The 18,659-nt window shown below is 43.2% G+C and overlaps 1 protein-coding gene across 9 annotated transcripts in view; it reads left to right on the top strand.

Annotated features, from left to right (window-relative positions):
* The window catches only part of ZNF385B (zinc finger protein 385B), a 203,038-nt gene that overhangs the window by 79,563 nt on the left and 104,816 nt on the right, over positions 1-18,659 (top strand). The window lies entirely within an intron of this gene.

Here is an 18,659-nt window from a genome sequence, read left to right as displayed (position 1 = left end):
GGACTTTTATAAAGACTTATATAAAAGAAAAGAGAAACTTAACATTAAAGCAATAGAAGAATATTTAAAGAAGAAAAGGGTGCAAAAAGTATCAGACAGTAATAAAATTAAATTGAATGAACCAATAGAATTGGAAGAGGTTCTAAGAGCAATAAAGGACTTAAAAAATGGGAAGGCGCCAGGGCCGGATGGATTCAGTGCAAGATACTATAAAGAAATGAAACACACTTTACTTGTACCACTGAAAGACGTAATGAACAAGATATTGGAAAAAGGAGAACTACCTGAAACCTGGAAGGAAGCATACATAACGTTAATTCCCAAACAAGACTCGGATTTAATGCAGGTTAAAAACTATAGGCCAATTTCGTTATTGAATAACGATTATAAAATGTTTGCAAATATTTTGGCAAATAGGATGAAAAAGGTGTTGAATGAAATGATACATAAGGATCAAGCGGGTTTCCTTCCCGGGAGACAAATGAAAGATAATATAAGAAATGTAATTAACATAATTGAATATCTGTCAAGCGGGAAGGATAAACAAGCGATGTTGATTTTTGTGGATGCTGAGAAGGCCTTTGATAACATTTATTGGGAATTTATGCTAAAGAATTTAGAATATATGGATGTGGGTCAATCTTTCTTAAGTGGTATAAAGGCAATATATTCGGAACAGAGAGCAAAATTAATTGTGAATAACGTTATAACAGAAGATATTGCCATAATGAAAGGTACAAGACAAGGGTGTCCGTTATCCCCGCTGTTATTCATCTCGGTCCTGGAGGTCTTCCTAAGAACTATAAGAAACAATGAAAATATAAAAGGAGTAACTGTGGGAGGCAATCAATATAAGGTAAAAGCCTTTGCCGATGACTTGGTTATAACTATTGAGGATCCTATACAGAGTGTTAAAGAAGTGATAGAAGAAATTGAAAATTTTGGCCAGGTGTCAGGTTTCAAATTAAACAGGAAAAAAACCAAAATAATGGTTAAAAATTTGGATCAAGAAGCTATAGAAGAAATACAGCAGCAAACAGAAATGAATGTGGTAAAAAAAGTAAAGTATTTGGGAATTACGTTAACTCCTAGAAATATTGACTTGTTTCAAAATAATTATGTACCAGTCTGGAATAAGATTAAACGTGACTTAGACGTATGGGCAAGAATGAGATTATCGTTCTGGGGAAGAATTGCAACAATAAAAATGAGCGTGCTACCGAAAATGTTGTTTTTGTTTCAGACGATACCAATAATTAAAGGAGTGACTATATTTAAAGAATGGCAAAGAACAATGTCAAAATATATCTGGCAGGGCAAAAAGCCGAGAATTAAATTTAAGATATTAACAGATGCAAAAGAAAGAGGAGGCTTTGCCCTGCCAGACTTGAAGTTGTACTATGAGGCTTCGTGTCTTTGCTGGTTGAAAGAATGGATAAAATTGGAGAATATGGAATTGTTGGATTTAGAGGGACATGACAACAGATTTGGGTGGCACGCTTATTTATGGTGTGATAAAAACAGAGTGCACAGAGGTTTTGAAAGTCATATTTTTAGAGGAACGTTAATTGAAGTATGGAATAGATACAAAAACCTATTAGAGCCGAAAACACCAATGTGGTTATCCCCATTGGAGATAATGAGTACGAAAAAAGTCAATATGACAGGAGATTGGATTACATATGAAAATTTAATAATTAAAGAAGGTGATAAATGGAATTTGAAACCATATGAAGAGGTTAAGGACAAGGTGTATGATTGGCTGCATTATTTTCAATTGAATGCAATGTTTAAAAAAGAGATGCGGGAGAAAGGTTATTCAGGAAAAAAATCAAGGTTTCAGCAAGAAATTTTGAATAGTGATGTAAAAGTATTGTCAAAAATGTATAAACTATTACTCGAATGGCATACAAAGGAGGAGGAAGTTAAAACGGTAATGATTCAATGGGCTAAAGATTTTGGTTACAATATACAATTTGAGGACTGGATAAGGTTATGGAAAGAGGGAATGAAATTCACCGCATGTACTACGATAAAAGAAAATGTGATGAAAATGTTATATAGATGGTATATAACTCCAGTGAAACTAGGAAAGATGTTTAAAGTTAGTAATAAATGTTGGAAATGTCAAGAGAAAGAAGGAACATTTTATCACATGTGGTGGGAATGTAAGAAAGTGAAAAGCTTCTGGGAAATGATTTATAACGAGATGAAAAAAATGATGAGATATACGTTTGTAAAGAAACCAGAAGCACTGTTATTAGGCATACTAGGTAACGATGTTGAAAAGAAAGATGTGAAGCTATTCAGATATGCAGTTACAGCTGCTAGAATTTTGATGGCCCAAAAATGGAAACAGGAAGAAATGCCAACGAGGGAGGAATGGAGAATGAAATTGATGGAATACGCAGAAATGGACAAATTAACATGTAAAATTCGAGACCAACGCGATCAGAGGTTCACCGAGGACTGGAACAAATTTACAGAGTATATCAAAACTGTGTGTGATCAGGAAATAACGCTTGTTGGATTTCAGGAAGCTTTGTGAAGAAAATAGTAAGAAATGCTGCTTAAATGAAAAGATAGAATAAGGTTTGTTAAAGTGCAACACAAATTTAAGGAATGTGAAAAGTTGTGAAAAATATGGAAATTGTCAGATAGGCTGACGGAAGTCTATAAGATGTATAAGTTAAATTGGATGTTAAATTGTAATTGGATTGGTTATTGCAAATTTGAATAAAAATTAATTAAAAAAAATAAATAAAAACACGTCAAAATCAAATTAAAGTCTAATTAGATGGCTTTCTGCTGGATTAGGGTTGGGAACAGTAAGTGCCCCACTGAATTGAAATTTCAGCCTTCACGACATAGGAAAACGGCCAAGTAAATAGCTATTTTCGTGGAGGAGGGTCAAGATATTAACTGATATGTATGAAATTTCATATATAGCTATATAATCCCTAGTGTAGTAAGATAGGACCTTTGGAGCAGGCATTTTTTAAAAAAAGTTTTTTATGAACCGCCTTAGCAGGGCAGTAATTGTTCCTTGAAAATCTGTCACCCCCTTCCTACACCCCTGGCCCCACGATGCACACCTACCTTTGAGGCATGAAAGATGCCCTATTTACCACAATTCAGTACTTACTGTTTTTTGGTATGAGTTGTGTTGTCTAGAGCTGCTAAAGCACTGACACCCAAAGAGCAAGGCATTTGATATCATTTTTCATCTGAGACAGTGTTTTGTTGCTTGTTCACCCACACATGAAGTCTTATTTTCCTCTTAGATAAATCAGTGTAAGCCCATTAAGGATAATAGGGTTAACTCTGATTTATACCCTCAAATGTCTGAAGAGGGTAACTTGTGTGAAGTTTATAAAGAGCAGTAGATTGGTTGTCGGCAGTGTGAAAAGCCCTGATGGATCACCGAAAACCAATAATTAATTTTGGAGCACATATTTTCCAGACTGTAACAAAAACCTATATGATGTCCTTGAGTGTTGAAACTAATGCATAGAGCTCTGCAGTGCTGAAAGATGTGTACAAATTCATGAAGATAGATCAGTTTTACCCGATACTCCATTTTTAAAGAAAGATTATAGACATGAATTCCATCCTTCCAAAATTGTTTATAATTTGTGCTTTCTCCACTGGCTTCCCATTTAAAATATTAGCAAACATTTGAAAAGAGAACTCTAGCTTTTCCCTTTTCATGCTTGAAATGAAACAATCTTATCTTTGTCATGGGAATTTAAGCCAAATTTTATAATCCTAAAATATCAATATAAAGCTACTTTGACTATCATTTTACACATACCGCGAAGTCTTGCTTTCTTTCCTATGAAAACCCATGTCACAATAAATCCACTAAGTCTTTAAGCTGGTATCACAGGACTTTTTGTTGTTATCCTGAAGAAATTGGGGCATCCGAAAGTTTATCTCGCAAAGAGCTGTAGGATACATAGACAGATTTATTCAATCTATAGGAATTTCTTATGCACACACAAGGATAGAGCACGTGCGAGAGAGAGCTGGTGTAATGCAGTGGCTAAGAGACTGAGCTATGAATCAGCAGGTCCCTGATGGAATCTCACCTCAGCCATGAATTCACTAGGTGGGCTTAGGCAACCTACTGTCTTTCTCAGCCTCAGTCCCTGCATCTACAACAGGGAAGAATGGCCTGAACATATAAGACATATTCTGGCATGACTGTGCTGGCTACCAGTTGGTTTCTGGGCTCAATTCAAAGTCCTAGTTTTGACCTTTAAATCATTACCCAGTGCAGAACCCACACTGCCTCTTCACACATGCACCAGCTTGGACACTGCCACAATCACCTGAGGCCTTTCTTCCTGTACCCTTCCACAGCTGGTCTGGAGGGTAGCCAACAGGGATGGACTTTGGTCTTTCAAACTTCAGCAGTGCCCTGCAAGAGGTCAAAATTCAGTGCCCCCAGCCTCTCTGTCCATTCTGCTCAATTCACAGGAGTTAGCGCTGTGGTCTAAACCACTGAGCCTCTTGGGCTTGTTGATCAGAAGGTTCGCAGTTCAAATCCCCATGATGGGGTGAGCTCCTGTTACTCTGTCCCAGCTTCTGCCAACCTAGCATGCCAGTGCAAGTAGATAAATAGGTACTGCCGCGGCAGGAAGGTAAACAGCATTTCCATGCACTCTGGTTTCCGTCACGGAGTTTCGTTGTGCGCCAGAATTGGTTTAGTCATGCTGGCTGTTGTGACGTGGGGTTTGTGATTTCAGCTCTCTTGACATAATATGCTGGAGACAGTTCTGTAGTAACGCTTCTTTATTACAGCAAACAAGACTGAGAACTGAGGAGGGGAGAGCTACATTTATAGGGACAGGGAACTAGCAAGAAAGGATACATTTTGGAGGGAACAATATCAGGCAATCACAGTCCTGCCTTTTGGAGGAAACCAATAAGACAGAGGATCCAAATACAGCAGCTTAAATGAACCAATAGTAGCTGTACCCTCTGGAACCAAAAGGCAGTTACTTTACCCTAATGCAAATACAGACAACAATAATACAGATATAAAATCCTTTGACTCAATACACAACACCCCTCCCCCCCTAGTGAGCACTGCAGACGTAATCTCTCAGGTACTGTGGGGGCCTACAACTTCTACTTGATCTCCTGACAACAGGTGTTGCCGGTTCTGGATTGGATGTTACCTGTGGTAGGGGGGGTGCTATAGGGGTTTCGTCAGGAACAGATGGAGTCCCAGACATCGCAGGGTCCCCTACCTGTACCTCGTCCTCCTGAGGACTAGCAGACCCTGGTTCATTTGCTGAAGCCCCTGGTGACTGCACCTCTGGGCCATTTTCACTCTGGTCTTGCAGCTCTGCGTCGTTAGCCAGGGATGAATTATCTGACCCCTCCCTGCTGAGCGCCCGGCGCCTCAGCTGATCTATATGTCTCTTCCAAACTTGCCCATTTTCCAAGGTCACATAGTAGGACACAGGTCCACTAGTCCGGGTGACCACACCAGCCACCCACCGCGGACCTCATGAATAGTTCCTCACCCAGACCAGATCTTCAGGGGCGAGATACCTTGTTGTGTCAGCCTCAGCCTGGGGGGTTTCTCTTGAATTACGGTTTGGCATTTTATCGGGGTGGACATAATCCAGCACCGTTACCAGTCTTCTACCCAAGAGCAGCTCAGCTGGCGACTTGCCCGTCGCAGTACACGGCGTCGTATGCTGCAAAAATAACATTCGCGCGATGCGAGCTGACCAGTTACCCTCCATTAAGCGCGCAATGGATTCTTTGGCTGTTCTTACCATGCGCTCAGCCTGCCCATTGGAGGATGGGTGAAAGGGCGCGGATGTGACCCCTCTTATGAAGTTATCAGCCAAGAATGCCCTGAATTCTTGGGATACAAAAGCTGCCCCATTATCTGATACAATGGTCTCAGGTAACCTGTGGGTTGCAAACAGCTGCCTCAACACCTTGATTACGGCAGCTGATGCCATGCTAGGGACCATCGCCACTTCTAACCATTTGGAATATGCATCGACAATAACCAAAAAGACCTTCCCCTGGAATGGCCCAGCAAAATCTAAGTGCAGCCGGCTCCAGGGAGATCTGGACTGCTCCCACCAGTGAACTGGTGCTCTGGCCACTTCTGGCCGCACCTCTTGGCATGCCTTGCATGTTCGTACCCATTGTTCTATGTTCTGGTCCATTCCAGGCCACCACAGATAACATCGGGCTAGCGACTTCATCCTGACCATTCCCGGGTGTCCCATGTGAAGCGTCTCAAGAACCCTGTTTCTCAGTGGTGCTGGGATGATCACCCTATCTCCCCACAGGAGACAACCCTTATGCATGGACAACTCGTGCTGCCTTGTCGCATAAGGCCTGAATTTGTCTTCATGCGGACCACCTGGCCACCCCCTCCCCACCCAAGTGAGCACACGGGAGAGAACAGCATCTTTCCTCGTTTTCTCAGCTATATCAGTAGCCGTTACAGGAGCCCCCGGAAGTGTTTCCAGCATCATTATGTGCTCCGCTGGAGCAGGATCCACATTGCTCCCGCCAGGAAGAGGCAATCGACTCAGCGCATCAGCGTGGCACAACCGTTTCCCCGGCACATGGGTCAAGGTGTACTGGAACCCGTTCAGGAATATAGACCAACGCAACATTCTGGGGGAGAGAATTTGTGGCGTTTGTTTGTTCGGGTTGAACAACCCTAACAGTGGTTTGTGGTCCGTTTCAATGGAGAAATGGCGACCATACACATAATCATGGAACTTTTTGATTCCTGCCACAATTGCAAGTGCCTCTTTGTCAATTTGAGCATAGTTGCGCTCCGTGGGCGACAACGTACGGGAATAGAAAGAGATGGGCTTTTCCGACCCATCCGGTTCCCTATGACTCAGCACCGCCCCCAGGCCGTATTGAGAGGCATCACATGCCAGGACCAGCGGCTTCGACTCATCGTAATGAGCAAGGACACTCCTGCTACTCAGCATTCCTCGCAAGGAGTCAAAAGCCTTCTGCTGCCCCTGCCCCCATCGCCACACATTCTTTTTCTGCAACAGTCGATGTAATGGTTCAGCCACCGAAGCTTTGTGGGGTAAGAACGAATGATAAAAGTTAATAAGTCCCAGGAATGACTGCAACTGCGTCTTGTTCTGTGGTCGTGGTGCCTCGATGATGGCCTTAATCTTAGCATCTGTGGGGTGGATGCCTGATGCATCAATTTTAAACCCCAAGAAATCCACGGTTGGCACCCCAAAACTGCATTTTTCCTTTTTCAGTTGCAACCCCACCTCCTTGAACTTGAGCAACACTGCACGGACACGCGCAACCAGTTCCTGTGGGTCTTTTCCAGCAATCAAAACGTCATCAAAAAATGGCAAGACCCCCGGCAGACCTCTTAACAGGCGTTCCATGAGCCCTTGAAAAATCCCTGGGGCCACACAAACTCCAAATTGTAATCTGTTAACTCTGAACGCCCCTTTATGTGTGACAATAGTCTGTGCTTCCGCTGATTGTGGGGTTACTGGCAGCTGTTGGTAAGCTTGTGCCAGGTCAATTTTGGCGAACACCTTGCCCCCAGCCAGTTTAGCCAACAGATGTGATACGACTGGAATGGGGTATGAGTTTCCCCTGAGTGCCTTATTGATAGTACATTTGTAATCTGCACAGATCCTGACTTCCCCATTTGCTTTAAGGGGCGTGACAATTGGAGTCTCCCACTTAGCAGAGTCCACGGGTGAGAGAACTCCCTGCTTGACCAATTTATCCAGCTCTGCTTCGATCTTGGGTTGCAGTGCAAATGGCACTCGCCTTGGTTTGAGTCGGATTGGGGCCACCCCAGGGTCCAATTCGAAGTCAACTGGGGGCCCTTTATAACAACCCAGTTTTCCATTAAAGAGACCGGCAAATTCTTTGCATAATGCCTCGCTCATCTCAGGGCAGGTTTGGATTGAATTAAGCCCTGATATACTCAGTCCCAGGGCGGGGAACCAGTCAGTGCCCAGGAGACTGGGGCGACTGCCCTTCGCAATCACCAGTTTGAGTACTGCCTGTTTGTCCCGGAACTGTACTCTCACGGCACACATTCCCATGACATGGATGCGGCCCGCTGAGTATGACTGCAAGGTTGCCGGGAAGGGCTCCAGAGGGGGCAACTTACCCCTGGGGAAGAATGTCCTCGCGGTCTGGTCCGACACGATAGTGAATCCAGATCCGGAGTCCACCTCCATGTCGCACAGCTGACCCTCAATCTTCACCTTGACGTGTGCCTTGCCTTGCGCTGGAAACTGCACGACCCTCCCGTTGATCTCCGTTACGTAGTGGCAGTCCTTTAGAACATGGTTTGCCGTGGACAGTCTGCGATGCTCCAGTCTAGTTGCTCCTGTCGCTCCCAGCGCCGCCGATCTACAGACCCTGGCGATGTGACCTGTCTTCCCGCACGTCCGGCACATAGCATCCCGGAAACGACAACTCTTCCGCTCATGGTTTCCGCCACAACCAGGGCACCTGCCTCGGTGATCTTTGTGCACTGTGCAGGCCTGACGCACTGACTCAACCCCACGGACTGGGCTTTGGCTCGGAGTAGCCTCTAGCTCGTCCATGGCATGCGCAACTTCTATCTTAGGGGCCTTGCGACTGGCATCAAGCTCCTCTCTTTCATAATTCTCCGTGGCAGCGGCCTCCTTCAAGGCTGAAGCAAGGGTAACCTCTTCTTTAGCCACGATGCGTCTTCTGGCTTTCTTGCTGCTCAGACCACCGATAAACCGATCCAGGAGAGTCTCTTCCAGACATTGGAAGTCGCAGTGCTGAGCGAGCTTCCGCAGTTCAGCTAGGAATGCAGATACAGACTCCCCAGCACGCTGCTGCCTCTTATGAAACTCCAACCGCCGGGCCATCTTGGTCTCAGTAGGCGCCAAATGGCTTGTCAGGCAGGCAAGAATATCTTTGAGAGGTGTCTCACTTAGCTTCGCTGGAGCAAGCAATGCCTTGGCCAGCTTGAAGGTCTCAGGCCCACAGTAGCTCAGGAATGTGGCCCTTCTTTTGCTGGCATCGGTGATCCCTTGAGCCACTGCGAAGAACTCAAAGCGTTCGACGTAGTCTTCCCACGTGTGGGGCTCTGATGGCTGGAAGGGCTCCAATACCCTTGGATTCTCCATTGTCCTGTGGGCAGGGTCGTCTTCTCAGCCGGCCAGTGAGTCTTGTTCTTAGCTACAATCCGGACTCTGAGGCAGGGCTGCGTTTAACCGCTCCTCAGCATTCCGGATCCCATCCTCGTCGCCAGTTGTTGTGACGTGGGGTTTGTGATTTCAGCTCTCTTGACATAATATGCTGGAGACAGTTCTGTAGTAACGCTTCTTTATTACAGCAAACAAGACTGAGAACTGAGGAGGGGAGAGCTACATTTATAGGGACAGGGAACTAGCAAGAAAGGATACATTTTGGAGGGAACAATATCAGGCAATCACAGTCCTGCCTTTTGGAGGAAACCAATAAGACAGAGGATCCAAATACAGCAGCTTAAATGAACCAATAGTAGCTGTACCCTCTGGAACCAAAAGGCAGATACTTTACCCTAATGCAAATACAGACAACAATAATACAGATATAAAATCCTTTGACTCAGTACACAACACTGGCCACATGACCCAGAAAGCTGTCTGTGGACAAAGGCCTGCTCCCTCAGCCTGAAAAGTGAGATGAGCGCTGCACCCCATAGTCGCTTTTGACTGGACTTAACTGTCCAGGGGTCATTTACCTTTCACTACGTCATAGTTGTGACACCCTGCAGCACCCTCTAGGCTCAGCGCCTAGTGCAGCTGAGCTGGTTGCACTGCCCTAAATCTACCTCTGGTGGCAACAAGAGAATGGACCTTTTCAGTTGTTACTTCATGCTTATGGAATGTTCTCACCAGGAAGGCGTGTATGGCACTAGCTTTATCTAGTTTTTGGTACTTTTGTCAATACCTGGGCTTTTGGCCCTCAACTTGATGGCATTTTAGCCACTTTTAGCTAGGTGAGAACTGTAGTCCTGCCTTTTATCTGCATTGCTGTGTTTCGGGGGTTTTAAATGGATCTTAATTGCTTTTAACGTAAGTTGCTATGTGAAAAAAGTGACTAACAAATACAATAGTAATAATTTGTTGTTGTTGTTGTTGTTGTTGTTGTTGTTGTTGTTGTTGTTGTTGTTGTAGTATTTTGGGTAGCTCAGTGCAGCTACCCCAAATTTCTATTCTATGCAGTGTCAAGACACACACCTATTTAGCTTGAACAAAGCTGTAGCATTTGGTACTCCCAGGCTATTAATTAAATGCTGTTAAAGTGAGACAGAGAAATCTTTATTAACCTGTCTTTCCCAACTTCGACTCACTTCTTGATTGCTTAGCCTAGGTCCACCTCACTCAGTGTAGTTCTTGGCAATTTATTCCCAGGGTTTTTACTTTTCATGGCCCTTGGGTGTGAGCAGTGCTGTTTTTCTAGAAATTGAGTTCTGGCTGGGGGGAAAAGCTCTGGGTGTGAGTCTGGAAGTTTTAAGGCCGTACAGAATATTCCCCTTCCCCATACAGTATATCCAATCCATGACCTCATCTGAAAGCCAGAGCCCTGGTTTGGATACAATCTTTGACACCGGCTTGTTTGAAAGTCTTCCATTTGCACTGACACCTCTCCTTCATCATTAGCTTGTTCAAATGGCATCTTGTCATTTTGGAGGATGACTCTTTCATACATTTATTTTTAGTGATTTACACCTCTGTCCTAAACACAGCACTCGGATAGACTGGTGCATTGATTTCAGCGGCACTTAATGCTATGCAATGTGTTCAGGATCAGGGTGTTAATCTGTTTTTGGAACTAGATGTGGCAGATAGAATATCCCTCATATCATTCTTTACGCAGAAGTCTTATTTTTAGCTTCGGAGAATGGTGTCTGTTTATTCACCAGCAGGTTCATTAATAGCACTGCATTTTTCCTGTTCCTCCCTCCCCTCCTTTTAAAGATGCATTTCCCAGAAGAGTCAACAGTAACTGCATCACATGGAAAGTTTTCTCTTTCTTTCTTTCTTTCTTTCTTTCTTTCTTTCTTTCGCTCTCTTTCTCTCCCTGTTTTCTTTTATTTGATTGGATGATATATATAAAAAAATAGTTGTTTCCACTGTAGAGCAGGCAAAAAAAAAGTATTTTAAATGAAAACACTACAGATCAGCTTTTGGACAACTGACGGGAGATAATGAGACAGGTCCAAAAAATAAATAAATGGTGAGAGCACAAATACTAGGGAATTCTGATTGATGGAGGAAGCGCTTGAGCAAGCAGCCATATTATCTCCTACCTCCATAAGACAAGAAGTCTCCCCTTTCCTTAGTTGCAGGGATGTTTATAGGAATTAATGGTAAATCTTCCCAGTGTGGTAGTTTGCATAGCAGATGTTTAGCAAACTGGAGCAATAAATAGAGGCAGTATAAGTGTGTGTGTCTGTGTGTGTGTGTGTGTTTTCTCTTGAAAAAAACTAAACTACCTGCTAGCTTGGGCACAGGGCTGGGTTGATATAGCTTCCTTGCTCTGGAGTTCACTGTCAGGTAAGTGGGATAGGATTTGAGCCTGAAATCTCTGTAAAAGTAACAGCCACAAAGTAAGGGAAAGTAACAGCCACAAAGGAAGGGAACCTCTTTCCAGAGCTACACTTCTGCTGAAAGTCTCACTACAACTCAGTTAGTTACCCTCCTTTCCAGTGGGCATACTCTTACATTGGAACAGTGCTTTTTCTGGGGTTAAGCAAGGGCACGCATACCCTTAAACATTTTGTGAATATTGTACTTTTGTCCATTTACTGTATTTATTTTCCCTGATTTGAACTATAAAATGGTGGTTTTCTTGAGGCAAAATGAGAATACCCCTAAACATTCTTTTAAAGAAAAAAAGCACTGCATAAGAATATAGGTAGTTGCATTTTACTGAGTCAGACCATCGGTCTAGCTAGCTCAGTATTGCGAACAATGCCTGGCACCAGCTCTCCAGGGATTCAGACTGGGATTCTCTACTTGCCTTATCTGGAGATGCTAGGAATTGTAACTGAGACCTTCTGCATGCCCTTACCTTCTGTGGTTCACACCTCTGATCAGGTTCTGCCCATTAGGAAATGGGAATCTGGCAGTGAATGATGCATTGCAAATGTTATAGAGGCTCTTTCTCCAGTTGCTTTGACACAGTTGTAAATGAACCTGTTCTTAGTCTATGTTGTAGCCTCCTATAGCAGAGAAGGCTATAGCAAAACTGTAGTGAGAATGCACAGACACTCAAGCTTTCAGTCTACAGTGGTACTTCGGAAGTTTAACGGAACCCATTCGACTTCCAAAACGTTCGGAAACCAAGGCACAGCTTCCGATTGGTTGCAGGAAGCTCCTGCAGCCAATCAGAAGCTGCATCAGATGTTCGGGTACCAAAGAACATTCGCAAACCGGAACACTCACTTCCGGGTTTGCGGCGTTTGGGAGCCAAAACGTTCAACTCGCAAGGCATTTGGGATCCAGGGTACAACTGTATGAAGTTCTGCATACTACTTGGTCTTTATTTCCCACCCCTATTTCAGGTACATGCAACACCCCACCCCCTTAGTGATAGCGAAGAATTACAGGTGTGGCTGCTTTGAAATTCAGTAGATAAACTTATTTGGCAGCATCAACACATGTCAAATCGAGTGCCCATTCCTCCTTTCCCCCTCCCCTCCCCAATGCCAATCTAGTATGATGGATTTGTTTCTGTCAAAATAAAATACATGATCCTTGCTCAAAATATTATGAAATATGATTTTTTTTCATAATATTGCATTTACATAGAAATACCTTTTCCCCAGAAGGGAAATAAATCACAAAACACTTACCTGTGTGCAAACACAAAAGTTTATAATGGAGCCAAATGGTTTGCAGGCAGTGTCTATGGGGACCTCGACAGAAAAGCACTGGGGGTGGTGGGTAGAGAAGTCTTAGCTAATGCAAGACGTTTAGAGGAAGCTATAGTATTGCACAGTTTAAATGGCTTTTCTCACCTGGTGTTCTTGAGTGCTAGTATTAGGATTCCATGGATTTTTCAGTTATGATGTTGGCCACTTACAACACTGGGACAGAACAAAGGGAAAGGAAAGACAGCAGAAAGCACAAGGGCACATTAGAGATTTGATTGCAGCCAGCATTATCTTCTTCTTCTTCTTCTTCTTCTTCTTCTTCTTCTTCTTCTTCTTCTTCTTCTTCTTCTTGTGGCAGTCAGGAAGGGCAGAGCAGGGCAAGGCAAAAGGGATGTTTTCATCCTTTGTTTTCTGTATATAATAATAATAATAATAATAATAATAATAATTATTATTATTATTATTATTATTATTATTATTATTTATACCCCGCCCTCCCCAGCCAAGGCTGGGCTCAGGGCGGCTAACAAGCAATAATAAAAACAAGTTGAATGAATACAACTTAAAAACAAGATTAAAATACAACATTAAAATATTGAAACATTAAAATATTAAAATGCAGCCTCATCACAGGAGGAGAAAGGAAAAAGAAAGAGGGGGAGGGAATCAAATTGGCTCCAAGCCAAAGGCCAGGTGGAACAACTCTGTCTTACAGGCCCTGCGGAAAGAAATCAGATCCTGCAGGGCCCTGGTCTCATGAGGCAGAGCGTTCCACCAGGCCGGAGCCAGTGTTGAAAAAGCCCTGGCTCTGGTTGAAGCTACTCTAACTTCCTTAGGGCCCAGGACCACTAGGGTGTTGCTATTTATGGACCTTGAGGCTCTCCGTGGGGCATACCGGGAGAGGCTGTCCTGTAGGTACGAGGGTCCTAGGCCGTGAAGGGCTTTAAAGGTCAAAACCAGCACCTTAAATCTGACCCTGTACTCCACCGGGAGCCAGTGGAGTAATAAGAAATTTGGCATTTCATTCTGCAAGCCACCATTTACATCCAATTTTTAACTGGCCAAATCTTGATTCAGGTAGGTAGCCATGTTGGTCTGACACAGTCGAAATAAATAAAAAAACTAAGAAATTGTCCAGTAGCACCTTAGAGACCAACTAAGTTTTTCTGCACGCGCACAAAAGCGTATACCCAGAACAAACTTAGTTGGTCTCTACAGTGTTACTGGACAATTATTTTTTATTTATTTGGCCAAATCTTGCTACTGAGGCTAGAACTTCCCTTGTTTTCAGTCACACATGGCATTAGGCTGGTCCTGGGGATGAGAGAGAGCCAATGGCAGATTCACGGTTCAGCATCCTAATAAATCAATGCAGGAAGCAAATGAAACGGAATGCAGATGACCTGTACAACATGATATAATATTTTATGCATTTAAATCTGCATTAAACGTCTGCTCATGCCCCCTCTCTTCCAGTGAAGAGATTTCCAATAGCCACCTTTTTAATGGCAGGAGCTAAAATGCGACCGGTCTGAAAGATCTATCTTATGTTTCACAACACTGATTTAAATGGTCTGGTAGCTCACACAGAATAGATAACATGGTATTTGAGGATTTGTTGCCTTTTTGAAATAGGCAGGGATGAGCTTTTCTATCAGGATTGCATCAACAATATCTGTTCCATTAAACAAACACATTACACAGGAGCGCATGCCTTGTCTGCATGAGGAAACCTGAACAAACAGATAAGAATTGACTTTGACAGCCTTTTGTTGGTGGTCAGAGGCAGCACCTGGTGCACAGCTTTCAGCAGTAGCATGTCACTAGCCAAGCAATGCTGCTTTATAACAGGACTCGCTCTCTGTACGTTTCACCCTTGAGATATCTCTTTTATAATACAAAGTGTTTTACACGTACAAGTCAGAACTTGCAGTAATAGTTGGCACTCTTCTGTTTCCCTGTTACTTTAGGTACGTGTGTGCATTCTTGTTTAACAAGTCTGGAACTATGACACTTCCGCTACATGTTTCAGTGCAGCCCGTGTAAAAACAAAAACAAAAAACCCTGCATGTAGAAAGTTAGCAGGGCAAGGAAACGGCAGATTCCATTGATATACTAGCTTTCCATGGGCAGGGAATGTGTTCACGTGGTGAAGCATTCAGATCATGCAGCCCAAGGGCTGTAATAATTCTTAAAGAACAACAAAACCCTGTGCTTTTGAAATGTGTTACGTGGCAGTTTCCACTCAAAGAGCTCATTTTTAAAATAAGAAAATTCCTTTTTTAAACAACAACAACAACTCATCATTGGCAGCAATGGTTCTAATTCAACAGAAGCTTCAGAGAAGAGTTATTTAAGGTTAGTTGCTATAACCACCATCTCCATTTGGTCATCTCCATTCATCAAGCGATGTTTTCACCAAAGTGCTGTTATGACCAAGTCATCTGACGGTTACTAGACCTTGAAAAACTAACAAAGTTGATGTTTTTAAAGAAGACGAAAACTGGAAAATTTGATGCACAGCTCTACTAATGAAGAATTTGGCATTTCAGGTTTGCTTGTTGTTCTCAAGGAACATCCTTTAAGTTCTCAGGGCCTGTAGGTAAGAAATTTTATCCTGTATTGGCTTATTCAAGGTGGGACACCTGATTGGGAAACCCTGTGGAACAGTCTGGAGTCTGCAGTAAGGTGGGGTGTCAGGAAAAAAAATATCAAGTGCCTCTCTTTACATAGGTGGAAATGCTTTCCCTAGCACAAAGCTACCATTGGATAAAACTCAAGGTTTTAAAAGGCCAAAAAAAAAAAAGAAGAAGAAGAAGGCTGGAGGAATCTGTAGCAGTTATCAAGATGGTTCTGTAAACAGTTCCAACAACTTGGAATGGTTATATCTCTGATGAGGTTCTCCAAGAAGCTGAAAAACCGAAAGAGTTTGAAAACGAAGAAGAAACCCGGTTCAAGAGATTTAAGAAAGAAAAACAAGAAGAGAGTATTATGGCACCTTCAAGTCTAGAGGTTCATTTAGACATAGGTAGAAAAGGTAAATAGTAAATGACCGCTGGACGGTTAAGTCCAGTCAAAGGCAACTATGGGGTGCGGCGCTCATCTCGCTTTCAGGCCGAGGGAGCCGGTGTTTGTCCATAGACAGCTTTCTGGGTCATGTGGCCAGCATGACTAAACTGCTTCTGGCGCAACGGAACACTGTGGCAAAAACCAGAGCGCATGGAAACGCCATTTACCTTCCTGCCGCAGCGGTACCTATTTATCTACTTGCACTGGTGTGCTTTTGAACTGCTAGGTTGACGGAAGCTGGGACAGAGTAACAGGAGCTCACCCTGTCATGGGGATTCGAATTGCCGACCTTCCGATCAGCAAGCCCAAGAGGCTCAGTGGTTTAGACCACAGCGCCACCCGCGTCTTTTAAGCATTAACTGTTATCAACTAGAGTCTATTTGCATCTCATGGTATATGTCCACAAAATGGTATGCCATGGTAAGTCTTTTAGTCTTTAAGGTGGTATGGGTCTGTTTAGTGCATTTGCTGGACAAACTAACATAGCTACCTCTCTGGAAGAAGAAAAGTGTTACTTTTGAAGATTATGCTTTAATAGAGAAGGCTGGCGGAAAAGGTGATTCGGATTCAGAAACTGGGAACAGTGAAGACTGTTTTTGAAGCCATTGACACTGAATGAAACAGGCAATGCATTTTTTAAAAAATGCTGGAATAATAACTGCAAGACGACCTGTTCATTGCTTGATCATTAATGAAATAAAGCCTCAAGAAGTAGCAGCTGGGGCTGTGAGTCAGATGAGAACCAAGCAGACCTATGGCAGAGCTTGGTATCTATCAGAGAAGGCGTCAGTGACCGTGGAGACAAGACAGGAATCTTTCCCCAAGTTGGTTCCAAGGAGAGAGGGCGAGGGGGGAAATGAAAGAAGCAGAGTGCCAGAGGCTCTGCCCCTCTTCTTTCTCTCTCTTTGGCTGACAGGTTGGTGGAATCTCACCTAGAAAGCTGAACTTGCTTCTCAACCAGGGAGGTGGTACTGGCTTTCATTTGCACAGAGAGGAGGAGGCAAGGGGATGGGAGAGCAGCTGGCTGAGACTGGCTTGCAGAGTTTGGAAAACGTTTTGCTTCCAAGCTATTCCATACGAAAACTGGATGAGGACTCGGAAGGGCAGCAGAGGAGGAGAGGCATCCAGTCCATCAATAAATCTTTGGTGCACAATTTCTTTATTTTATTGAGCCCAACATGCTTTGAACTGTGTTAAGGGCCCCGCTGAACAACCTGTTTCAGTCTTGGGCCTATTTTCCCTTTTATAAATACTTTTTATCAAACTTGAGAGTAAGCCTCAAGAACTCGTAGTAATGTATATGGAATAAAAATGGACAAGCACCTCAAGTGCCATTGTTTACAAATGGCTCAGTTTTCTAGCCAGGCTGAGAAGGAGCTGCTTAAAGTGATGGCAAGGTTAAGGGCTGCGCTTGGCAGCTTGTGTGGCAGGGAAGGTCACCTTGAAAATATCATGGAGCCAGCACCCAGTATACTTTGCATGAACATTACACAACTGAGGTGCACATCTTCTTTGACATTGCTTGTGCAAATCCTGGTGCATTAATAATCTGAGTACTGTGGCCATTCAGTAAGGTGGAGTTGGCAAATAGTGGTACTGTTAAATATATAGTAGATTCTGTGTTTCTTAATATGTAATTGACTCAGGGGTGGACTTTGGTAATCCTTCATAATACGGTGCCCCATGTGAGGCCAAAATCTGGCAACCCCAAATGGATCTTCTCAGTTATGCATCGTCTCAATTTTTCACCCCCTCGGCTTGGCACGCTGTGCAGGGGAACTACCCACACTGCCCTAAATCTGGTGCTAATTGACTCTTACTTCTAAGCCACCTTGGAAGGATTTCTATCCTGAAAGGTGGGGTATATTTATTTAATTGGAAATTTAAAAAAAAAAATGTAGGGGACTTGTTCACTCATGCTAATACACAATTTTGGCTTGCAGTGTGTTGGGTGGAGCTAAACCCAGACTTGCATTTCATGTGACCTCCTATGGATGAATCAGGCTTCAGCAAGCATATGGCAGAGTGAATAATCTCTTCTAGGTAAGAAGCATTTCTTGTGCAGGAAAATCACTCTTTGTCTACTCGGTTGTCTCCATAACAACAGAGAGTCTTAACAACAAAAGAATAGCCACTGAGGCTGTCACCTAAAAATCTCATGTTCAAGTTATTGTTGATAGCAACACAACAGATGCCAGGACAAGAGGTTACTAGCAGACAATAATAGGCACTACACCTATCCCTGAAGTATTTCATGTGGTGCTTTTAAAGTAGAAAACATACCAGAGAATAAGGCAGATGCAATCGTCGTCATTACATAAATTGCACATGATAGTGTGTGTTTTTTGGTTTCGCAAGAAAATGCTGTTTAACTTCCATAATGGAAAAAATTGAAAAGCACTTGCTGCAAATGTTGCATTCCTCTTTAGGGTAAGTACATCCAGGTCTTGAACAGTGAGACTTGAAATCATTAAACATATCTGATCATTCATATATGCAATACATATTGCCAAGGTGTGGCCACGAGAAATGGGTACCTTAAAAGGGTAACTTTTCATTTTATTTTTAAAAACAAATCCATCTGCAACTAACCTTAATGCCAAGATGCCCACATTTATCTTTGCTCTGTGCACTACAGCCTGTACAAAAGCACTAGGCAAAACTGCCAGCAATGAATGGAACTTTTTTGGGGGGG

The sequence above is a fragment of the Podarcis filfolensis genome (genome assembly GCF_964270895.1).
Source record: "Podarcis filfolensis genome assembly, chromosome: 1".
Lineage (NCBI taxonomy): Eukaryota > Metazoa > Chordata > Lepidosauria > Squamata > Lacertidae > Podarcis > Podarcis filfolensis.
This window is presented reverse-complemented; position numbering and strand designations above follow the sequence as displayed.